Source organism: Hyla sarda, chromosome 1 (assembly GCF_029499605.1).
Source record: "Hyla sarda isolate aHylSar1 chromosome 1, aHylSar1.hap1, whole genome shotgun sequence".
Lineage (NCBI taxonomy): Eukaryota > Metazoa > Chordata > Amphibia > Anura > Hylidae > Hyla > Hyla sarda.
Window position 1 is genome coordinate 104,483,916 of NC_079189.1, and position 9,547 is coordinate 104,493,462.

Below are 9,547 nucleotides of genomic sequence, written 5' to 3' on the forward strand. Positions count from 1 at the left end.
TTTCTCAGTCACCGCCTCATTTGCTATTTATGGTTCTTCTACACCCAGGCAATCTGTGGGAGTCGTCACTGGAACATTGGTGGCCAGGAATGGCTTTCTGCCTTTCAAAAAGCACTGTTCACTATATTCTTCTTACAAGACTACATAACTCAGGAAAACCACCTATTTTATGAGGACATGGCAACACACCCACAGGGTGGTAACTTGTCACTGCACACATTTATCACAGTCTGGCTTAATGCTTAATTTGATAGCATTAGCTCCCTGATCTCACCACCACATTACACTCACGACAAAGTGCCAAATTGCTATAACCTCAGCCAATATTCTGTTATTCCCCTTCTGGACCTGTCCACTGCTTTTGACAGTATACTTCCTCCTGTTATAAACTCTCTCATCCTTTGGCATCACAGACTGACATTCTCCTGGGTCTCCTCATTTGTCACCAACCAAATCATAGAATCCAATGGCTTCAAGTTGCCCTTCTATCCTGATAATGCTCAAAAATACCTTTTTCGGTAAAGATATCACCTATCCAGGATCCCAGAGTGTCTATTGTTTATTTTTCTTTTCCACTTTTTAAAACTTATTATAGATAAAATGTAACCCATGGTCCAGATTGGGCTTCTAGACCTACTAGGCACAATTATCAGGACATTGACATAAAACCAGAATAGCAAAACAGGCTAGAAGAACCGTTAATTTTAGTCTTTTCAGTAATGTCTTTCCGTGAACTCTTCAGTATATTAAATAACAAGGTTTCATTATATTTTTCATTACAAGCTAGCTTTAGGGAGGAAGAATATTGTATTTCTTCATTTCCTCTAATGAATCAGTTGGCAATTATTGTAATCACACATCATAGCGAGAACTTTAATTATTTTAAAACTTAAAAGACTCGTTTAGATGATACACAGGATTGTTTTCTCTTTATAAAACCATGTTAATATTTTATCCTAAAAGGATGTTTAAACAGCAATTTATTTTTGGAAGCATTATTACCAACAATAAAATAATAGTAATACAACATCATACTATGTATCTAGTGCTAAGAGCAGGGGTCACAGTAGATCCTACCACAGAGGTAGTCTCATAAAGAGGATTGATATACCACAAGTGAATTTCTCTTATTCGCCTATTGCATTTTGTTACTACATCACATCTAGTAAACATGGGGGGAGATTTATCAAAACCTGGGTAGAGGAGGAGTTGTGTAGTTGCCCATAGCAACCAATCAGATTGCTTCTTTAATTAATTAGGGGCCTTTTTAAAAATGAATGAAGCAATCTGATTGGGTGCCTTGGGCAAATGCACCACTTTTTCTCTACACAGGTATGGAGTAAAACAAAAAAGTAAAGTAAACTTAAGTTGTTTACAACCATGTGCATTACATGTACAACACATGGTCATGGAAAATCACTGACTGAGACAACAATCTGCTGGAACCAGTGATTGGCTGAGTGGCCAGGTCTTACTCAAGGTCTTCTCTGAAGTGGGCTGTTGTAGATGCTAGGATCCATCTTAAGACAATAAGTTACAATTCCATCTAGCCTCTGGATAATGGCCAGGGCCTTATTCTCTATTTACAGCTGCCTGTCCATTGTTCAAAAGAATGAGATGGTGGGATGCAGAGCAGGAGTGACAGCACTGCTGTATGGGGTGTTGGAGTTGCCAACCTAAAAGGCCGTGCCTAATCTTTTGGTCCCTCCTCCAATTTCAGGGCATCTGCTGTTGGTGTTTGAGTAGTCTTGCTATACTGCTAGTTCCACTATGCTACTGGGGCCTCTACAAAGCAGTTGCTTTCAGATCTGTTGAAAATAGAAAATAAAATAAGATTCCAAAAAGGAAAAAAAGAAGTAAATTAGAGAAAGACAATAGGTACAGAGTAAACTACTTATGGATAGAGGCCCCTGTTAGGTCTGAGAATATAATATGGGGTGGCTCTGTTGTAGTGATACCAAGTTGCCATGGTAACAAAGCAGGAGACTTTTTCCCTTTATCATTCTTTGCTCATAAAGGGGTACTCCGGGGAAATATATATTTGTACATTACTTCTATTTAAACACTCAGGCCTTTCAGTAATTATTAACTACTGTATACCCTGGAAGAAGATGTGTAGTTCCTTCCAATCCACTACAGTGCATCCTATTGCTACCTCTGTCCATGTCTGGAACTGTCTAGAGCAGGTAAGGTTTGCTCTGGGTGTTTGCACCTTCCCTAGACAGTTCATGACATAGACAGAGGTGACAATAAGCAACACTGCTTCAGTTCACTCAGGTTATAACACTTTGGCAGAAACAACTTCTACAGAGACTTCCTTTTCATTTCACAGGCGACCATATTGTGAACACACAGGTATGTTCCACATCACCTGGATCCAATTCCATTAATGCCTCTGCTGCCTCTAGGCTCCCTGTCTCTGCTTCAGAAGGACAACATACCATTATAGTATTATTTTTCTACAAATTATCTGGTCGATGTTAAACCTTACTATTTTAACACCTTTCCAAAGCTCCTTCAGAATGCTGGTGCAGTGCAGTTGTCAGTTTCAAGCTCTTCCATGGTCTTTGCCAATACTGTAACTTCCCCTAATTGCTGTTAGCTTAAAAGACTTTCATTTGCAACCCAACAGTACACAAAAATTACAGGAAAAGTACCGAGCTATCTCACAGGTTCAAAATGTTAATAAAAAGTAATATTGACAAAAAGGTTCCAAATAATATACACAGGAGCCATTACTGAAAAAGTTACAGCCTTTCCTACTAAACAGTAGATATGATGGATACAATTTTTATAGCTGCTAATCAACAGAGCGGCTATCTGCTTTCTCACTAGACATAGCAGAGGGGTAAAGGGGGTAAAATACCAGCTCAGATTGTGGACAAGGTAAATATAGGGCATTGGAGGGCAGCTCACACAATCTGGTGATAGAGAAGAAAGCAGACACAAGACAGTTATTGGTGAAGAAGTAAATAGGTAGTGTACAAGTATAGTTATAAGTACAGACCGTACACAGCAAACTTCAGAGACTATAGAAGAGAAACAAAAAAAATGTTTAAAAATACCTATAGAGAAAGTGTTTTCGTGCCCAAAAATAATAATGGTTGTTAAAGGTGTCCATAACCTATAAGCCTGCCAAACGATGACTAATAAGATGTTGTAATTTGTATTTTGACACCTAAAAACATTTTATCATACAACAGAGTCTATTTTTAACTGGTGGTATTGACATTATCAACATCATCCATTGTGACTGTATTTACTTTTGTATTTTCCTTAAAGAAACATTAGAATAACATCAGAACTGATCAAAATTGAAAAGCTAATAGATTTTTATTGTTGCACTATATTACTTCTTATCAATTTCCAATCTGCATATGGACACAACATAACTACTCATCAGGATACATTGGATATCCATGAATATCTGCTGCACACAGCACCAATAGTAGCAAATGTAAAGAAAATCATTGAATATTGAACAAAATGCCACCACTGGCCTGGATTCCAGTGAAGAAGCAATGTATTCATAATACTTTTTGTCTGACAGAATAAGAGTTCTTGTTTATTGTTGCACTATAATACTTCTTATCAATTTCCAATCTGCATATGGTATGAACACATTATAACGGGTCATCAGGATACATTGGATATCCATGAATATCTACTGCACACAGCACCAATAGTAGCAAATGTAAAGAAAGTCATTGAATATTGAGCAGAATGCCACCGTTGGCCTGGATTCCATTGAAGAAGCAATGTATTCATTAGACTTTTTGTCTGACAGAGTAAAAGTTTGGCAAATGTTCAAATAATGCTTGTCTTGTAATCCTTGTCAGATAAGGAATAACAGTAAAATATAGCCAAGCTTAAATGGGTACTCCGGTGAAAACCTTTTTTCTTTTAAATCAACTGGTGGCAGAAAGTTACATATTTGTAAATTACTTCTATTAAAAAATCTTAATCCTTCCTGTACTTATTAGCTGCTGAATACTACAGAGGAAATTATTTTCTTTTTGGACTGCTCTCTGATGACATCACGAGCACAGTTCTCTCTGCTGACATTATTATAATAATAATAATAATAATGCTTTATTTATTGTTGTCCTTAGTGGAATTTGAACCCAAGTCCCCAGCACTGCAATGCAGCAGTGATAACCACTGAGCCCCCATGCTGCCCTTAGCATACATCTGCTATGCATCTGCTATGCATGGTTGCTAAAATGGACAGAGATGTCAGCAGAGAGCACTGTGCTCGTGATGTCATCAGTGTTCCAAAAAGAAAGGAATTTCCTCTGTAGCATTCAGCAGCTAATAAGTACTGGAAGATTTTTTTAAAGATTTTTTAATAGAAGTAATTTACAAATATGTTTAACTTTCTGCCACCGGTTGATTTAAAAGAAAAAAGGTTTTCACCGGAGTACCCCTTTAAAGCGTACCTTTCATGAGCTTGATACATTTTATAATCCTCCCAATTCACTTCCCCCATCATGATAAACTATTTTGTGCCATTTTTTTTTTTACTTTTGTACATACAGTGGGGCAAAAAAAGTATTTAGTCAGCCACCAATTGTGCAAGTTCTCCCACTTAAAAAAATGAGAGGCCTGTAATTTTCATCACAGGTATACCTCAACTATGAGAGACATATTGAGAAAAAAATCCATAAAATCATATTCTCTTATTTTTTAAGAATTTATTTGCAAATTATGGTGGAAAATAAGTATTTGGTCAATAAAAAAAGTTCATCTCAATACTTTGTTATATACTCTTTGTTGGCAATGACAGAGGTGAAATGTTTTCTGTAAGTCTTCACAAGGTTTTCACATACTGTTTCAGGTATTTTGTCATATTCCTCCATACAGATCTCCTCTAGAGCAGTGATGTTTTGGGCCAACCGCTGGACAAAAAAGACTTTCAATTCCCTCCAAAGGTTTTTCTATGGTGTTGAGATCTGGAGACTGGCTAGGCCATTACAGGACCTTGAAATGCTGCTTATGAATCCACTCCTTCATTGCCCTGGCAGTGTGTTTGGGATCATTGTCATGCTGAAAGAACCAGCCATGTTTCATCATCAATGCCCTTGCTGATGGAAGAGGTTTTCACTCAAAATCTCACTATACATGGACCAATTCAATCTTTATTTTACACGGATCAGTCGGCCTGGTCCCTTAGCAGAAAAACAGACCCAAACCATGATGTTTCCATCCCCATGCTTCACAGTAGGCATGGTGTTCTTTGGATGCAACTCAGCATTCTTTCTCCTCCAAACACAACGAGTTGAGTTTTTTACCAAAAAGTTTTACTTTGGTTTCATCTGACCATATGACATTCTCCCAATCCTCTTCTGGATCATCCAAATGCTCTCTAGCAAACTTCAGACAGGCCCGGACATGTACTGGCTTAAGCAGGAGGACATGCCTGGCACTGCATGATTTGAGTCTCTGGCGGCATAGTGTGTTACTGTTACGCCTAGCGCTCCGGGTCCCCGCTCCTCCCCGGAGCGCTCACGGCGTCTTTCTCCCTGCAGCGCTCCGGTCGGTCCCACTGACCGGGAGCGCCGCACTGTCATGGCCGTTGGGGATGCGATTCGCACAGCGGGACGCGCCCGCTCGCGAATCGCATCCCAGGTCACTTACCCGTCCCGGTCCCCTGCTGTCATGTGCTGGCGCGCGCGGCTCCGCTCTCTAGGGCGCGCGCGCGCCAGCTCTCTGAGACTTAAAGGGCCAGTGCACCAATGATTGGTGCCTGGCCCAATTAGCTTAATTGGCTCCCACCTGTTCCCTGGCTATATCTAGTCTCCTCCCTTGCACTCCCTTGCCGGATCTTGTTGCCTTGTGCCAGTGAAAGCGTTTAGTGTTGTCCAAAGCCTGTGTACCTGAACTTCTGCTACCCATCCTGACTACGAACCTTGCCGCCTGCCCCCGACCTTCTGCTACGTCTGACCTTGCCTCTGCCTAGTCCTTCTGTTCCACGCCTTCTCAGCAGTCAGCGAGGTAGAGCCGTTGCTAGTGGATACGACCTGGTTGCTACTGCCGCAGCAAGACCATCCCGCTTTGCGGCGGGCTCTGGTGAAAACCAGTAGCCTCTTAGAACCGGTCCACTAGCACGGTCCACGCCAATCCCTCGCTGACACAGAGGATCCACTACCTGGAAGCCGAATCGTGACAGTAGATCCGGCCATGGATCCCGCTGAGGTGCCCCTGCCAAGTCTCGCTGACCTTACCATGGTGGTCGCTCAGCAATCGCAGCAGATTGCCCAACAAGGACAGCAGCTGTCGCAGTTGACCGCCACGTTACAGCAACTTCTGCCTCTGCTACAGCAGCAACCATCTCCTCCGCAGCGAGTGGCCGCTCCTAGCCTCCGCTTGTCCCTGCCGGACAAATTTGATGGGGACTCCAGACTCTGCCGTGGATTTTTGTCTCAGTGTTCCCTGCATATGGAGATGATGTCGGACTTGTTTCCTTCAGAACGGTCTAAGGTGGCGTTCGTAGTAAGCCTTCTTTCAGGAAAGGCCTTGTCTTGGGCCACACCGCTCTGGGACCGCAATGATCCTGCCACAGCCACAGTCCAGGCCTTCTTCACTGAACTCCGGAGTGTCTTCGAGGAGCCAGCCCGAGCTTCTTCTGCCGAGACTGCCCTGTTGAACCTGGTCCAGGGTAATTCTTCCGTTGGCGAGTATGCCGTACAATTCCGTACTCTTGCTTCAGAATTATCCTGGAATAACGAGGCTCTCTGCGCGACCTTTAAAAAAGGCCTATCCAGTCGCATCAAGGATGTGCTGGCCGCACGAGAGATTCCTGCCAATCTGCAAGAACTCATCCATCTAGCTACCCGCATTGACATGCGTTTTTCTGAGCGACACCAAGAGCTCCGCCAGGAAAAAGACTTAGATCTCTGGGCACCTCTCCCACAGTATCCGTTGCAATCTACGCCTGGGCCTCCCGCCGAGGAGGCCATGCAAGTGGATAAGTCTCGCCTGACCCAGGAAGAGAGGAATCGCCGCAGGGAAGAAAATCTCTGTCTTTACTGTGCCAGTACCGAGCATTTCTTGGTGGATTGCCCTATCCGTCCTCCACGCCTGGGAAACGCACGCACGCACCCAGCTCACGTGGGTGTGGCGTCTCTTGGTTCCAAGTCTGCTCCTCCACGTCTCACGGTACCCGTGCGGATTTCTTCTTCAGCCAGCTCCTCCCTCTCAGCCGTGGCCTGCTTGGACTCCGGTGCCTCAGGAAATTTTATTTTGGAGTCGTTTGTTAATAAATTCAGCATCCCGGTGACCCGTCTCGTCAAGCCGCTCTACATTTCCGCGGTCAACGGAGCCAGATTGGACTGCACCGTGCGTTACCGCACAGAGCCCCTCCTCATGTCTATTGGACCCCACCTTGAGAGGATTGAATTCTTCATTCTCCCCAACTGTACCTCTGAGGTTCTCCTCGGTCTGCCTTGGCTCCGGCTTCATTCCCCCACCATTGATTGGACCACCGGGGAGATCAGGAACTGGGACTCTGCCTGCCACAGGAAGTGCCTCTCCCCCCCTCCCAGTCCCGTCAGGCAAGCCTCTGTGCCACCCCATGGCCCCCGTCCTGGTGTCACACTGCCCCGTGCCAGGCCTCGCCCTCTGCCCTCCCTCCCCATTCCCACTCCTGCTGTACTGCCTGCCGTTGAGGAAACCCTCCATTCTTTCCCGGTGTCCTCATCCCAGGGGAGGCAGTTACTGGACAAAGAGAAGGGGAGACCTAAGGGGGGGGTACTGTTACGCCTAGCGCTCCGGGTCCCCGCTCCTCCCCGGAGCGCTCACGGCGTCTTTCTCCCTGCAGCGCTCCGGTCGGTCCCGCTGACCGGGAGCGCCGCACTGTCATGGCCGTTGGGGATGCGATTCGCACAGCGGGACGCGCCCGCTCGCGAATCGCATCCCAGGTCACTTACCCGTCCCGGTCCCCTGCTGTCATGTGCTGGCGCGCGCGGCTCCGCTCTCTAGGGCGCGCGCGCGCCAGCTCTCTGAGACTTAAAGGGCCAGTGCACCAATGATTGGTGCCTGGCCCAATTAGCTTAATTGGCTCCCACCTGTTCCCTGGCTATATCTAGTCTCCTCCCTTGCACTCCCTTGCCGGATCTTGTTGCCTTGTGCCAGTGAAAGCGTTTAGTGTTGTCCAAAGCCTGTGTACCTGAACTTCTGCTACCCATCCTGACTACGAACCTTGCCGCCTGCCCCCGACCTTCTGCTACGTCTGACCTTGCCTCTGCCTAGTCCTTCTGTTCCACGCCTTCTCAGCAGTCAGCGAGGTAGAGCCGTTGCTAGTGGATACGACCTGGTTGCTACTGCCGCAGCAAGACCATCCCGCTTTGCGGCGGGCTCTGGTGAAAACCAGTAGCCTCTTAGAACCGGTCCACTAGCACGGTCCACGCCAATCCCTCGCTGACACAGAGGATCCACTACCTGGAAGCCGAATCGTGACAGTTACTGATGGTAGCCTTTGTTACTTTGGTCCCAGCTCTCTGCAGGTCATTCACTAGGTCCCCCATGTGGTTCTGGGATTTTTGCTCATGGTTTTTGTGATCATTTTGACACCACAGGGTGAGATCTTGCGTGGAGCCCCAGATGGAGGGAGATTATCAGTGGTCTTGTATGTCTTCCGTTTTCTAATAATTGCTCCCACGGTTGATTTATTCACACCAAGCTGCTTGCCTTTTGCAGATTCAGTCTTCCCAGCCTGGTGCAAGTCTCCAATTTTGTTTCTGGTGTCCTTCAACAGCTTTTTGGTCTTGTCCATAGTGGCGTTTGGAGTGTGACTGTTTGAGGTTGTGGAGAGGTTGTCTTTTATACTGATAACAAGTTCAAACAGGTGCAATTAATACAGGTAACGAGTGAAGGATAGATGAGACTCTTGAAGAAGAAGTTACAGGTCTGTGAGAGCCAGAAATCTTGCTTGTTTGTAGGCAGCCAAATACTTATTTTCCATCATAATTTGAAAATAAATTCTTAAAAAATGTATGTGATTTTATGGATTTTTTTCTCATTATGTCTCTCATAGTTGAGTATACCTATGATGAACATTACAGGCCTCTCTTGTCTTTTTAAGTGGGAGATATTGCACAATTGACCCTGACCCATCTTGAGGTATTGTTGTTTTTTGGTTACTTGCACAATTGGTGGCTGGCTAAATACTTTTTTTGCCCCACTGTAGATATTATTCAGTATCTTCTGCTCAGTCTCAGTCATCTCCATAGACTGGGAAGGGGCATTCCCCAGCCGGTATGACATCACCTAAAGCCCTGCTGGGGAGAATTTCCTTCCTCACTCTGATACATACAGATCAGCTTTGATTGGCAGAGACCGGCACTGAACCCTAGTGTGTCAGCTCTTCCCAGCAGCTTCCAAATGCAGCTAAAATATTCAGCTCTATACACTGTGCTGAGCTGAGGTCCCACCTGCATTTCCTGACTTTTGTCTCTGCAAGGCTACTGCAAGAGGCAATCTTCTAGCAGGACTGCAGGTAGGACCAAAAGGGAGATCCCTGATCGCTAAACTTGTAGAGGTTAAATTT